General features: G+C 43.4%; 1 pseudogene; it reads right to left on the bottom strand.

The window, feature by feature from the left end:
- Positions 1-853: 853 nt before the first annotated feature.
- LOC143604129 (protein terminal ear1 homolog) lies at positions 854-13261 on the bottom strand (annotated as a pseudogene).
- Between the last annotated feature and the right edge of the window lie 1746 nt (positions 13262-15007).

The raw sequence follows: 15007 nt of genomic DNA, 5'->3' as shown, positions 1-15007 counted from the left end.
AAAGTTCACGGCGTCTCTGAAAGTACTCATGTAGTACCTTGGCCACTTAGAGGCGTATAGATCGATCTTAGCTCCGACTCCTGACTCCTGACTCCTGACTTCTGTTTGAGATGGAACAATGTGTGCACGCCACCCACACCGTCTCTTTGGTGCATGGACTAGCTAGCTGTGTACCCCTCTGTTTAGGCTCTGGGTGCTTCCGTATTACACGACCTATTTATTTTAACATCATCGTCGTGTATTTTAGTAATTATATTTTGTTTCGCTATATTTCTGGTCCGTTTTGATATGTGTATACGCATTTGGTTAAATTTGAGTATATTCAGATTACGTCCCGATCGTGTATCGGATTATGTTTCGCATTTAATTATAGTTCAGTTAAATGTTACACGTTATATGTTACACGTCACACATTATATGTTACAAGTTATATGTTTCTGGCTCTGGGTGTTTTTGTTATAGTTCTGATATATTTCCGCATGCGTTTGACCATGTTCTGGCCAAGTGTCGGATCATACATCCGAATTTTATTAAGTATATGTTTAGGTATAAAGGGTTGGTTTCGAGTTTGAATTGAAGTTCGTATATTTATTATCTTACGTCTGTCCTTACCTATACTATTGTTCTTTCCGTTACTGGGCAATTTTTGGCTCAGCCGTGTTTTATTGTTTTGTTTTTCTTATTTTGTTTTCAGGTAATCCGGGATTCTGGGAATTTAGTGATGAGAGATAACAAAATGAAGTTCAAGCTTCTTAAAGTTAATTCATTTTGTTTAATAATATGACGTAGGTTGCATTAATTTTTGTTGTATTTTGGATTGTGGCGTTGATTTGATATCTGTAATAGTGACACGTTAGCCTGTTCCGGGTTGGGGTGTTACAGATAAAGTCTCCGTCATTGTCCTGCCATCACGCGGCGGTGAGAATACTACCGGCATGTACCCCTCCGGCGAATCAGGAAACTCTGAGTTCTTGAAATGTTCCTTCAATGCATCTAGACCCTGTATTTAAAAAACCAGTTAAACCGGTAATATCAGGTTTTGCATATCAGGCCAGTATTTTAAGTTCGGTAATTTTAGGCGGTTTGCTAAAATATCGAGACGGCGGTATTTTCTAACATACCGGTTTTAAGCTCAAGAGATTTTGATATTCTACAGCCCGTATTTTTTAAAAATTACTGTTAGCATAGTGATTAAATTAAAACGAGTAAACTTGTAAGTTATTTTTTTGAAAATCAAGTGTATTTGTATCATTTTCTATTATGGGTTCTATTTCATTATAGAATCATATATTTTTATATTAGTTTTCAATTAATGTTGCATTTTTATGAAATTACAGGGTAATTATTCACCTCGGTTGAACTTTTCGACACAACCTGATTTAACTGGTTGTTCCATTTTTTAGAATAATCCGGTACGTGTTAAAAATCGGTTTTTAAAACATTGCAAAATGCAAATAACACCTGTACACTAGATGTAGATATTTACATACATACTATTTGTAAAATATAAATAATACCTGTACTTCAGGTGTAAATATTTCAAAATAACATTTATTAATGTATGTAATAATGTTTACATACTATTTGTAAAATATAAATAATAACAAAAACTATTATTTCAAAATAACATTGATACAATGCAATCATATTTACATATATATATATGTATATATATATATATATATATATATATATATATAAATGTTTACCTGTACTCTAGCATAAGAGATTTGACATATTTTCTTGGAATTAAAGACCTCCCAGTTTTGACGATCAAAAGCTTTGTATAACCTCCATGTCGCCTCCGGAGACGTCATGTTCACGAACCCATATCCGACATTGCATTTATTCCTGTCGAAAACCGAATCTCAATACTCTCTAAACGACATAATTTCGCTATTCAAAAAGGACTAGCAACACATTCTGTTTCAGACTTTTTCAGTACAACACTACTCATTTAAATGGAAAAAAATATAATTTAACGATATTATTCCAACGTACACAAAATCGATCGGTAGATAGACAAAGTCGTAAGAAGACACCGGTTGATTTTCGCTCTCGTTGCATCGAATGCAATGGTTGTCCAACATGTTTAGCAATAGTTTTAGACTACAAAACAAAAAAACATGTTTTAAGTTAAAGTGACATGTTATATATTTTGATAATATTATTAATAAAGAGTTTTACAAATATAACCTGTACTTATTAGGAATGTTTTTGATCATCACAGTTATCTTCAAAACTGGAAACAACAGCAGCATCAGTACCACCTTTAATCAAATACCTTGGATCCGCATTTCGATTATATCGGGGACCCTTCCACGGCTTGCTTCGGGCAGCAGCATTCTCGGGTGACTTGGGGTGCTTGTAAACATTTTTCTTTAAAGTGACATTATTACACAATGGTTTGTTTTGAACTTCATGGGGTATTGAAGAAACACTAACCGGACCCCGGGCAGATTACGGATAACCTGGGGGTTAGATAGATGTTTCCCACGAGGGGTTAGACCCAGAGAAGATGGTTCTTCTGATAACCTGCAAAACAGACACCGTGAGCTTGTCACTGAGAAGGGGGGGTTCCTCCTTGTGACCACCCTCCGGCGTGAGAATCAGACTAGATTGCTCTTTAAATATAAATGTATATTAAGAGATTGCTAGAGCAGATATCAGGTATAATATGATGATACAAGATAAGATGAGATGGTCATACCATTTGTGGTATTTATAGCCGAAGGTAGGTTTTCAAGGAGGTGTGGCCGGCTGCAACAGTGTTCCTGTTCCACCAACAGTGGCCTACGCACGTGCCCTGCTGGTAGTTGGTGGGTAGGCAGTGGCTGATAGTGACCAGGCCTGCTGTGTACTATTCCTTTTCCACCAACTGCCGGCTACGCACGTGGTATGACAGGAGTTGGTGAGTAGGCAGCGGCTAATAGTGACATACAGTGCAGGAGCATGCTGCTCGCCATACTGTTGTCAATAAGCTGTCGTATCTTTAGTCAGATCTTTTGCCCATACCTCGTCAGGTACAGTACAGAAGATCTTCCCGTATCGTACGGACTGGCTTATTTGGGCGGGAGTATTCCCCTTCCCGCCCTTGTGCGGGATTGTTCCCGGCTTTGCTCATTCCTTCAGGTGACACTGAATGATCGAGAGCTAAGTGCCTTGTGCGTGTAGCCTTGCTGCGCGGGTGGCCTTCCCTAATGGCTTGTATCCGAGGCTGCGGGGACAGGCGGAGTCCTTCACCATTGGGAGGCATTTCCTGCGGGAACAGCTTGCGTACTGCGCGTAAGGACGTCACGTCTCTGAGCATGGTTGGTCCTGCAGATCCAGTTGGTTTCTGCGCAGACGTCCCTCTTCAAGGTTAGTCTTGCGGGTCCAACTGGGCTCTGCTGGGACCTACCTCTTCAAGTCCCCCCAGTCCAATGTTCTTCTCATGAGTGTTTAATAAAGTGAGGTGAACTTTTGGACTAAAGCAAAGGGTTTTGAAAAGGGGTTTTTAAGGTTTTCCATGGAGATTCTTCCCGCGGAAGTCCTTGTCACTTGCAGAAATTCCCGAGTTTCCTGCTTGGTCTTTGGGTATGATGCGGTTAGGTCTGTAACCTCCTCGCAAGTCAGGAGCGTTGAGTCCCACTTGTGTGGATTCTCCATGAGGTTTTGGTAGTTTTGAACATAGTGATCAATTATGTTAAAACCACCAATTCCATCCTGGAGCTTCAAACAACGTAGTTCCCGACGTTCCCGCTATGCGGGGATGTTATTTCCGTTTCCGCAAGCATTGCCCAGACGATCCTTCTTGGTTTCAATTCCCAGCGGAGCGCTAGGTATGTGAAGGGTTTTGCCTTAACACTGTACCAGCGCTCGTCTTACGGTTACTTTACTTCCAAGGTATTCCTGGCGTCAATTCCCTGCGGGTGCTAGGTATGTGAAGGGTTTTGCCTTTACACTGTACCCGCACCCGTCTTACGGTTACTTGTTTGCCAAGGTTTACTTGGCTTCAATTCCCTGCGGGTGCTAGGTATGTGAAGGGTTTTGCCTTAACACTGTACCCGCATCCGTCTTACGGTTACTTGTTTGCCAAGGTTTACTTGGCTTCAATTCCCTGCGGGTGCTAGGTATGTGAAGGGTTTTGCCTTAACACTGTACCCGCATCCGTCTTACGGTTACTTGTTTGCCAAGGTTTACTTGGCTTCAATTCCCTGCGGGTGCTAGGTATGTGAAGGGTTTTGCCTTAACACTGTACCCGCATCCGTCTTACGGTTACTTGTTTGCCAAGGTTTACTTGGCTTCAATTCCCTGCGGGTGCAAGGTATGTGAAGGGTTTTGCCTTAACACTGTACCCGCATCCGTCTTACGGTTACTTGTTTGCCAAGGTAAGGGGTATTTTCCCGCTTACTTTTTAATATTTTTAAATTTTGAATTTTGAAATTCGAAGAGTTGGTGGAAGGATAAGAACAGTCCAAACCTCTGAACGTCGTGCGACGGTTTCTTCTGACTGTGTCAGGACGTGCAGGAAGTTATTGTGACGTGACAGTACATGGTCATTCCAGACGCTTTTTCAGGCGCGTGGGCGCGATTCTTTGGGCGCGTGGCCTCGAAATTAATGGTATGCGTCCTGTCAACAGCTGTTGCCAGCTTGCTTTTTGCCACGTGTCATAGTTTCATTGCACCTTCGTTTTCTCTCTCTTCCGCATTAATTTCATCGCATTAATTGCGATTAGTATATAAAGGGGGAGAGGGTTCTTTGTAATCCACACTTTCACTCTTCTCATCTCTTAAGCGATTTCCGGCGAATACTCCCCTTTTCAGGCAAGCATTCTCCCGAAATCGTTTTCTTCTTTCCTTCACAAGATGTCGTCTCGTGATGCTGAATCCACAGCCGATGACAAGAGTACTGCTGGTGAGTGCCAGTGTGCTCTGCCTGGCGATCTGTACCGGTATGTCGTCAGGAAGTTCATGCTCGAGTCTCTCGAGCCTGAGTTTCCTGAACCCAATCATACTGTGTACGATGCCCCCAGAGGCAAGATCGGGGTTTATGCAGCATTCTTTGTTTATGGGAATCTTAGGTTCCCATTGACAAAGTTTGTTTACCGTGTCCTTGAGAGGCACGGTGTTCATTTGACCGAGTTGCACCCCATGGCGATTGCCAAGATTCGCCACTTCGAGTGGGTGTGCCGGATTTTGGGCGTTGAGCCCTATGTTGACCGGCTGATGACCTTCTATACCTGGAGGTGCATCCAGGGGTGGTATGCCCTGACAACCCGAATCAAGGGTTTGAAGATTTGCGCGACCGAGCGCAGTCTTCGCGCGTGGAAGCGGGAGTTCTTTTTTATCTCCGCTCGCGCCATCCCCCTTGCCATGAAGTTTAAGAATGGGCAAGCTCTCCCAAGCCTTCACGCCTCCAACTACCAGGAGGCGGAATGGTTCTCGAAGATATCTCGGGTCCAATCTCCGGTTTACCGATTTGCGGAGTCCGGGATGGTCATGTTGGGGATGAGCCGGGTGTGGAAGGCGGCGGATGCGCAAAAGGTCCCAATCGTCCTCGAATACGGTTCGAACTCTGTTCCTTACGGTATGCTTTGTTTCTTTTTGTTAATTCTGAATTGCTTCTAACTTTTTTCCTGTTTATTTCAGAGGGGAACGACCTGCAGTCGCTCCTTAATCCGCGGGAGGCTGACGGTCCCGCCCTGATGGGTACTCGCGCTCTGGACGAGAACGAGTTGCCCATCCTCGAACAAACGGCGGATCGGTTCGTGGAGGTCTATCCGCAAGGCCATGAGATCCTGAGCGCCAGGCGGCCAGGTAAGGCGCTCTTCAACCCTCGACCCCTCAATGTTGAAACCTCTGCTGGAATTCCTTTAATCGTATGCTCTAATGAGGAATCCGCAGATGGTCCTCCGTTGGTGCGGAAGAAGAAGGCTGCCGGCGGGAAGGGGAAGGAGAAGGCCTCCACTGCCGATCAAGCGCCTCGGTCTGATTCGGAGACCGAGAGCGAAGAGGTGGCGGGGAATCCCGGTGGTGATAAGACCACTGCTCCGGAGGTTGCGACTGTCACCTCCGGAGAGCCCAAGAAGACGACGGTGACCGGCGCAAAGAGGCCGGCTCCATCGGGTTCGTCCCCGCCTCTCCGTACCTTCAAGCTCAAGAAAACCCGTAAGTACAAATTTCCTTTATCTAGCTTCATAGTTTAATGTCGTTAACACTTATCTTCTTTACGCAGGTGTGGATGTTGACGCATTCTAGGGTGGAGCGCAGAGGAGTACCTCTCCGCCAATGACGGTAGGCTTGGTCAGCCTACCTGAAGCGTCGACCCAGGCGCCTGCGCTTGCTTCCGCTGGTTCAGTTGCTCACTCCTTTGAGCCGACTGTTCCAGCTGAGATGACGTCACCGCCGGCTGTGAGTGCGATTTTTACAGCATCTTTCACTGAGCCGGCGGTCACTCTTGCTGCGGATTCCGCGGCGGCGACCGCGGCGGCTGCTGCCATGCCCCCGCCATCGGCAACGACGGCCGATCCATCAGGTACGCATGGGGCTTCTCGCCAATCTTTGCCACCTTCCCATCTGCCTGACCTCTTGGATGGATTTCCTTTGGGTTCAGGTGATGGGTTCGGCGGCTATCGGCCTGTTATTGACCCTACATGTGAGTAGGGTTCCTTTGGCCCTTTTTTATATATATTTTTTATCATCTTTTCCTAACTGCTTTTTGTTTTTTGCAGTGTCGGATTCCAATGAAGTATATGTTCCACGATGGAACATTCGCCGAGGAACAACCCTTCGCACCCCTGTGGAGTGCGTGGAATGGGCTCGTCACGCTGCTCCCGGTGGTGCGTTGGGGGAAGCCATGGCTAGCTACCATGAGGGTAGGCTAAGCAATGAGCTTCGGGTTCTCCTGGCCCGGATGCAGCCGCGCGTCGAGCTGCTTTGTCGTGAAAACGACAAGTTAAAAGCAGCTCGCGCTAAAGAACAAGCTCAGGCGCGGGCTATCCGGGAGGAGAACCAAAAACTTACCGCAGTGGCTGCGGAGAAGGAGAAGGCCTTCAAGGCCCTCGAGGTTGAAGTTCAGGCTTGACTCGAGGCCCGTTCCAAGGCTGCCCAAGCTGTTAATGAACAGCTTCGGCTGGCTAAGGAGACTGCCAGGAACGCAACCGAGAGGGCCACCAAGGCTGAAGCTGTTGCTGAGCCTCTACGCGTGGAGAATGAAGAACTTAAAGCCAAATTAGAGGCTCTCCAGCAGGCTCATGATGCCTTGGCGATGGAAGACGCCAAAAAGCTCCAGGAGATCTTGGACCAGAGGGGGGTGCTTGACCATACTGAGCGGAAGCTAAAGGGCGTCGAAGAGGCTGCGGCTAAAGAAGTGTTGCTTGCCAACCTTAACAAGAGTGAAGCCGAACGCGCCCGTAACGAAGCTCAAGCTGCCCTCCAAGAAGCTCTGGTTGCCAAGGAATGGCTTATTCGAGAAGCGTTGTCTCAGGTATGTTTTCATGTCTTTACGCTTTTCTTTGTGAATAGAAAAGGTTGACACTTGTATTTTTTCTTTGTAGGTTGTGCATCGGGTCTTCTCAGAGACATCTTACGACGATGCTATGAGCGCAGCCCTCAACGCTTCTCACGAGGATGGGGAAAAGGCCGGCTTCCTGCTTGGTATAGGGTTCGTTGAGAAAGGCATCCCGCCTTCCAACTTCCCTTTATTCGATGTAGATACTGAAGCTGTATATGACCAAGCAGTAAATCAATACGCCGCCTTCCCGCATCCGGTGGTGGAGAAGGTAAACGAAGTTGCTGCTGCTGATGATGGGCTAGCTATCCTCAAAGCTTTCCTTGAACTGCCACGCTCTACTGATGGGGCTGGTCCAAGTGGAAGTGGCCCTGAAGCCTGATCCTGAAGATCCCTTCCCACTGCTAGGATAGATTTAGCTTGTATAGATTTATTTTCTTATAGGCGGGTAGTTACCCGGCCATTCTTGTAATGAATATTTATGAAATATAAATCTTTGTGCGGGTAAGACCGTTTCTTTTATTGGATTCCTTGCTTTATAAACATTATATGACTTGCATACTTTAGTTTAAATTAGCAATTTTCCAAGTGTAGAATAAGTTGACCTTTGAACGTGGTAGATAATAGGTTGAAGTTTTGCTTCCTCCTTCGTGATTGTGCGGGTAGGACCGTCACTTGCACTTAGTAGGATGGCTAAACTTTGCCATCTGACCTACGTGTAGGTTTTCCTCATCTTTTTATGAAATTTCTAAGTGTTTAGGATAAGTTAACCTTTGAACGTGGCAGATAATAGGTGTGAAGTTTTGCTTCCTCTTTAGTGATTGTGCGGGTAGGACCGTCACTTGCACTTTGTAAGATGGCTAAACTTAACCTATATCTGACCTGCGTGTAGGTTTTTCTCTTCCTTTAGGATAAGTTAACCTTTGAACGTGGCAGATAATAGGTGTGAAGTTTCGCTTCCTCTTTCGTGATTGTGCGGGTAGGACTGTCACTTGCACTTAGTAGGATGGCTAAACTTTACCTATATCTGACCTGCGTGTAGGTTTTTCTCATCCTTTAGGATAAGTTAACCTTTGAACGTGGCAGATAATAGGTGTGAAGTTTCGCTTCCTCTTTCGTGATTGTGCGGGTAGGACCGTCACTTGCACTTAGTAGGATGGCTAAACTTTACCTATATCTGACCTGCGTGTAGGTTTTCTTCCTTTTGTTAGAAATTTTCTTGAATAACCGTTCGAAGCGCGGTTGTCACTAGGTTAGTGTTCATTTTCCTCATGATTCATGCGGATAGACCGGCACTTTCATTTAATGGGATGACTGAACTTTTCCCCTTCGACTGACCTGCGTGAAGGTTTGCCGTTTTTTGGGTTTATGCGGGTTTTGCCGCCTTCCCCATGCAACGACTTTCTACGTAATTATGCGGTGAAAACCGGCATATTAGTGTTGAATTAACCGTTCGACGCGCGGTTGTTAATAGGTTAGTGTTCAGTTTCCTCTTATCATGATTCATGCGGATAGACCGGCACTTTCATTTAGTGGGATAACTGAACTTTTCCCCTTCAACTGACCTGCGTGAAGGTTTGTCGTTTTTTGGGTTTATGCGGGTTTTGCCGCCTTCCCCATGCAACGACTTTCAACGTAATTATGCGGCAAAAACCGGCATATTAGTGTTGATAGTTCATATAAGTATAAATGTAAAATCATCAGCGCCGATGTTTTAAGGAGAATCATTTCCATTAGAAGTGGCTCTTGGCCTTTTCTTTACAAATTTGGAATTGATTTACATGCAAACTGTGTGAATGAGCTCCCTTCCATGTTGTTGGGATGGGAGTGCCATCGAGCCGATACGCACCTGGTTCGGAATCTCGTTCTTTACGCATCATGTAGTCTCCATATCGAAGCTGGAATTTTATTCGTGTTTTCCCCAGCTGGGGTTCTACACGCATCGGCCTGCTCAGCGTTCATTGCGCCACGAGGTGCGCGAGCGTCTCATCTCTGACAAATGCTTCGACCATGTCCTTTACGTCTATGCATTCTTCGGTGTTGTGGCCTTTCGTCCTGTGAAAGTCACAGTACTTGCTCCGATCAGCATTGTGACGATGTCGGATTATTTGAGGCTTTGGCCATGGGAGCTCCTCGGTGGCGAATATCTCGGTGACACTTTTGGTGAGCGGCGTCCATCTGGAGTTCTGGTTCGACCGTACGTTATCCCTTCCGCCTAACCGATGTTGTAAGCAGGATGAGGTGTCAAAGTTTACCCTTGACTGCCAAATGCCTAGCTTTCGCTTTTTGTTTAATCGGGCGGTAAGGACGTTGTCTTCCCTTGTTTTCTGGGTGTAGAGGTTTGTGCTCTGTGGGAGATCTCTACCTAGTTGCTTCTCCGTTTCCGCAAAGCGTTTAGCTGCTGTCATGATGGCATCCCATGTGGATGGCATGCCATCTTTACCTGTTAAGGTGCGGATGAGCTCTGGGTCGTTCGCGCCCTGTATGAAAGCAGCGCGAACAAGATCTTCGCTAATGTTACCCAGACTTAGCTTCTTCGAGTTGAAGCGAGTGATGAAGTCTAGCAAAGATTCATCTCTCTCTCGAATGCATTTGAGGATTGTCCATTGCTCCTCGGTATACTTTCTTTGCTGGCTAAAGTGTTGGCTAAACTTCTGTTGGAAGTCTGCCCAGTCATAGATGTGGTTGACCGGTAGACGATCGAACCACGCTTTAGCAGCCCCAACCATTGTCATTTGGAACATGTAACACCACGTAGGTTCCGTCCAACTACTGACGGTTGCCCCCGCTATGAATCTGTTCAAATGATCGTCTGGGTCAGATATACCATCATATGTGCCTATGCTTGTCATTTGTTTGGCACTTTTTGGGGTGATTGCTTCCGCAATGTCCCTTGCAAATTTGGACGTTCCCGCATTTGCAACGTTTGGTCTGAATGTTTTGGAGAAGTCTCGTGGACTTCCACCTGTGCTTTTTTGTTTGAAGGCTTGTCCAAAATGCCTTCTCGGTTGGGAGTCCATTTCCTTACGCTTCCCTTTTGCCCTATGGCGAGGGTTCGCGTCGGAGTCGGATTCCTTCGAGTCATTGTCCAAGTATTCTTCGAATTCGTCGGCCTGTTGGACGGAACGCAAGTGTTCGTCCAACTCGGCTTGGAATTCCTTTTGACGTGCCTCCGCCCATGCCTTAACTTCATCGAGAGTTTGGCGGGGGAGTCTTCGTTTCTCTAACTGGGTATCCGTGAATCCCAGTAGGCGATCATTTACTGCACTTGCCCCAGCTTGAGTAACTGGGGTAGTGTTCGTAAAATTTACTTCACTTGCCCCGGCTTGGGTAGCCGGGGTAGTGTTTGTAAAAACTGTGTTGCCGGTATTCCCCCCAGTAGCTGGGGTTATGGTTACCGGAGTTTCTTTAACCATCTTAGAAGTTTGAAAAAACTGGAGAAAAATGTTCTAGCTTTATGCACGGATGGCGCCAATGAAGAAACACTAACCGGACCCCGGGCAGATTACGGATAACCTGGGGGTTAGATAGATGTTTCCCACGAGGGGTTAGACCCAGAGAAGATGGTTCTTCTGATAACCTGCAAAACAGATACCGTGAGCTTGTCACTGAGAAGGGGGGGTTCCTCCTTGTGACCACCCTCCGGCGTGAGAATCAGACTAGATTGCTCTTTAAATATAAATGTATATTAAGATATTGCTAGAGCAGATATCAGGTATAATATGATGATACAAGATAAGATGAGATGGTCATACCATTTGTGGTATTTATAGCCGAAGGTAGGTTTCCAAGGAGGTGTGGCCGGCTGCAACAGTGTTCCTGTTCCACCAACAGTGGCCTACGCACGTGCCCTGCTGGTAGTTGGTGGGTAGGCAGTGGCTGATAGTGACCAGGCCTGCTGTGTACTATTCCTTTTCCACCAACTGCCGGCTACGCACGTGGTATGACAGGAGTTGGTGAGTAGGCAGCGGCTAATAGTGACATACAGTGCAGGAGCATGCTGCTCGCCATACTGTTGTCAATAAGCTGTCGTATCTTTAGTCAGATCTTTTGCCCATACCTCGTCAGGTACAGTACAGAAGATCTTCCCGTATCGTACGGACTGGCTTATTTGGGCGGGAGTATTCCCCCTCCCGCCCTTGTGCGGGATTGTTCCCGGCTTTGCTCATTCCTTCAGGTGACACTGAATGATCGAGAGCTAAGTGCCTTGTGCGTGTAGCCTTGCTGCGCGGGTGGCCTTCCCTAATGGCTTGTATCCGAGGCTGCGGGGACAGGCGGAGTCCTTCACCGTTGGGAGGCATTTCCTGCGGGAACAGCTTGCGTACTGCGCGTAAGGACGTCACGTCTCTGAGCATGGTTGGTCCTGCGGATCCAGTTGGTTTCTGCGCAGACGTCCCTCTTCAAGGTTAGTTTTGCGGGTCCAACTGGGCTCTGCTGAGACCTACCTCTTCAGGTATAGTGTTGGGAATGTGTTTATTATGCTTATTAATATTAATTAGTACATTCCCAGTACTAGGACGAATGAACTCTACCACCACCGGCTTACTGTCAATTTCACGGCCTTGGTTGCGTCTCTGGTGTCATAAAACTCGACAAACTTTTGGTGTTTTTCCGATGGAATTTCACTAATTTCCTTCACATCCCCTGAAAATAATAATAATAATAAAATTTTCTTCAATGGAATTTTAGTAAATTTATTCACATTCCCAGATAATAATAATAATACCAACAATAATAATTTTTTTCAATGAAATTTCACTAATTTTCACCCTGATAATAATAATAATAATAATAACAATAATAATAAATAATAATAATAATAATAATAATAATAATAATTTTCAATGAAATTTCACTAATTTTCACCCTGAACCTTCAGGTCCCCTAAAGATAATAATTTTCACCCTGAACCTTCAGGTCCCCTAAAGATAATAATAAGGGCAGGTTTTACTATCTAAAAAATTATAAAAGATTGAAAAGGATAATAAAAATAAAACAATAATAATAATAATAATTTAGCCTATAAAATCCGAAATTTATGACCAGATACAAAACAACAAAAGTATCAACATCGTCAGATATGTATGTTCAGATACATTTGAAAGCGACATGTCCAAATAAGTTATTTTTCATTACAATTTTTAACATTTATTAAAAATAAAAAAAAAAAGGTTAAAAAAAAGAATTACCAACAGATTTAAAAATATCTCTAACAGCAGCCGTAGATACGTCTGAATCCAAAGTAATAACACCGCCTTGATTACACCGGTCGGGGAGCCCAGCCGCAACCGGGTACGCAAACTGTGCCCAAACCACTTGACCCGAAACCAGTCCATGCGCCTGCAGTGCAGGCGATGGACCGGCAAAAGACCAGACCATGGGTCCATCAAAATACTGCCTAACACCGCATTCTTGTTGCACGTGTTGATGTTGAATATTATTCAACGCGTCACACGCGTGTCTGATGTCATAAAAATGAACAGTTAATATCCCGTCTCTAAATCTGTCCATCTATACGGCGCGGACATCACCAAACAGCTCTAGGTCCCGCCGTACAGTGGATTCACTCACGTGCGTTGGGACTGATGTTAAAACAAGTGCACGTGTGGGTGTTGGTGGGATTATTATTGGTAATGTGTAGTACACATTATTATTATTATTATTATTATTATTATTATTATTATTATTATTATTATAATAAGTAGGTATGAATTCTTGGGCGGTGGGGTTTAAGGGTGGCGGAAGGCGGTGAACTCCGGCTTCGGCCATGGTGACTGGTGGTCGGAAGCTGGTTTTCTGGCAGAGGAAAGTGAAGAGTGAGGGTTGATTGAGTTGATGTAGGTATGAATGTATGTGTGTGTGTGTGTGTGTGTGTGTATGTGTATGTGTATGTGTATGTGTATGTGTATGTGTATGTGTGATATCTCCTGGAAGGAACAAAAGGGGGTTGAGTTTGGGTAGTTGTTTAATGGTTGATGATGTGGATATTAATGGTTGATATCTTTAGCACTATGTTTTTTACCATATATCAAAAGATTGATATAATGTACAAGGTATGGTTTCATTGTTTTTCATTAACTACTATTTCATTTAAACAATGTGTTTGCGCCTACTAATTGTATCATTAACCTTTGGAGGTGTGTAGTTTTCTAGAATTTATGAATCTATTTGTTATACATTCTAACGTGTTTATCATGGTAATTGTCGACGGATGTGATGATTATCTTTTACACAGATAACAAATAGATACTTCAATTCTGTCAAATTTGAAACGTTCGACAATCTATAATTATGGCATGATGCTTATTGAAGTCATTAGACATTGATTGCTATTGTCATGTTAGGTTACTCACTAGTGTTATTACGGGCAGGTAATCCTGGGGTGCTTTAAGGTTATTCTAATACCTGGTATTTAATAAAAGACTATCGTAACAAAATAAAAGTTCTAATGCTAATATCATTTTTTTTTACTTAACATTGAATTATTAACCTAACACATTCATAATACTAACATCCTCTCAATCTATGTAGAAAGTAGTCATGTTTGAGAAGAGAAAACATTCGAGTATGTGTAACACATAGTCTAAGGTAGGAAGCACAATTCTTGAGTTCGACTGTTCCCCATCAAATGACACTATATTGGGTCCCACTCCTTCTCTACATGACCCACCTCATATGTTGTGTAAGAATATTTGCATAGGATTAAAGTCACTTTGGAGTACTTTTGATGCCCTACATAAAAGGGGTATATAAGTGAAAGGGATGTCTTTTTGCCAAGGTTGTTTTTTTATATAAGAAATAAATAAATATATATATAAAATTTCAAGAATGGAGAGAGTAATTAATTTATTATTCAATTCTTTTCCATTCTTGAAAATTTGTTGTATGAAGTATTTATTTATTGCCTATGAAATTAAGAAAATATACAAAATCACACAAAATCTCCAACAGAATGATTTGAAAGAGCCAAGAGCAAGTTGACTTTTATCAATTTGTTTCAATTATAACTTTTACCTCATATTGAAGCTCTGTCTATACTATATATAAAACATTTTAAAGAAGTACGTCAAAGAACTTTTGGATTTTAAGAGTTTTATAAAGTTTTATGCATATGATACAACACTTGATGAGTTCAATTTAAGTAATAGAAAATTTTCAATAGATAAAATTGTCTTTTGTAACAACTAATAATTAGTATACATTATTTATTAATGCATATTTAATTCACTATATTAAGTACATTTAGTATTACACATTTAATAACAATAATTTAAATAATAGCCAAATATTAATCAATGTCTAAGGCAAGCCGATTAAAAGTCGGGTTATATTTAACTCTTATGAAACCGTCACAAAACGCGAACCACCTGCTAGTTTTTATTAATTTTAAGAGTATCATTAATGGATTTTAGCTTTAAGTCAAGCATGATTAACAACTTATAAAATATGTTCGCTTATTTTTCATGTAAACGAGTATATAAATTTTAAATCTTTATTCTTGTCTAAATAATGTCT

This window comes from Bidens hawaiensis, unplaced genomic scaffold (assembly GCF_021521415.1).
Source record: "Bidens hawaiensis isolate Kalapana, Puna unplaced genomic scaffold, B.hawaiensis_p1.1 tig00064017_1, whole genome shotgun sequence".
In the NCBI taxonomy this organism is placed as follows: domain Eukaryota; kingdom Viridiplantae; phylum Streptophyta; class Magnoliopsida; order Asterales; family Asteraceae; genus Bidens; species Bidens hawaiensis.
Note: the sequence above shows the minus strand (reverse complement) of the source record. Positions and strands in the feature narration are given on the sequence as shown.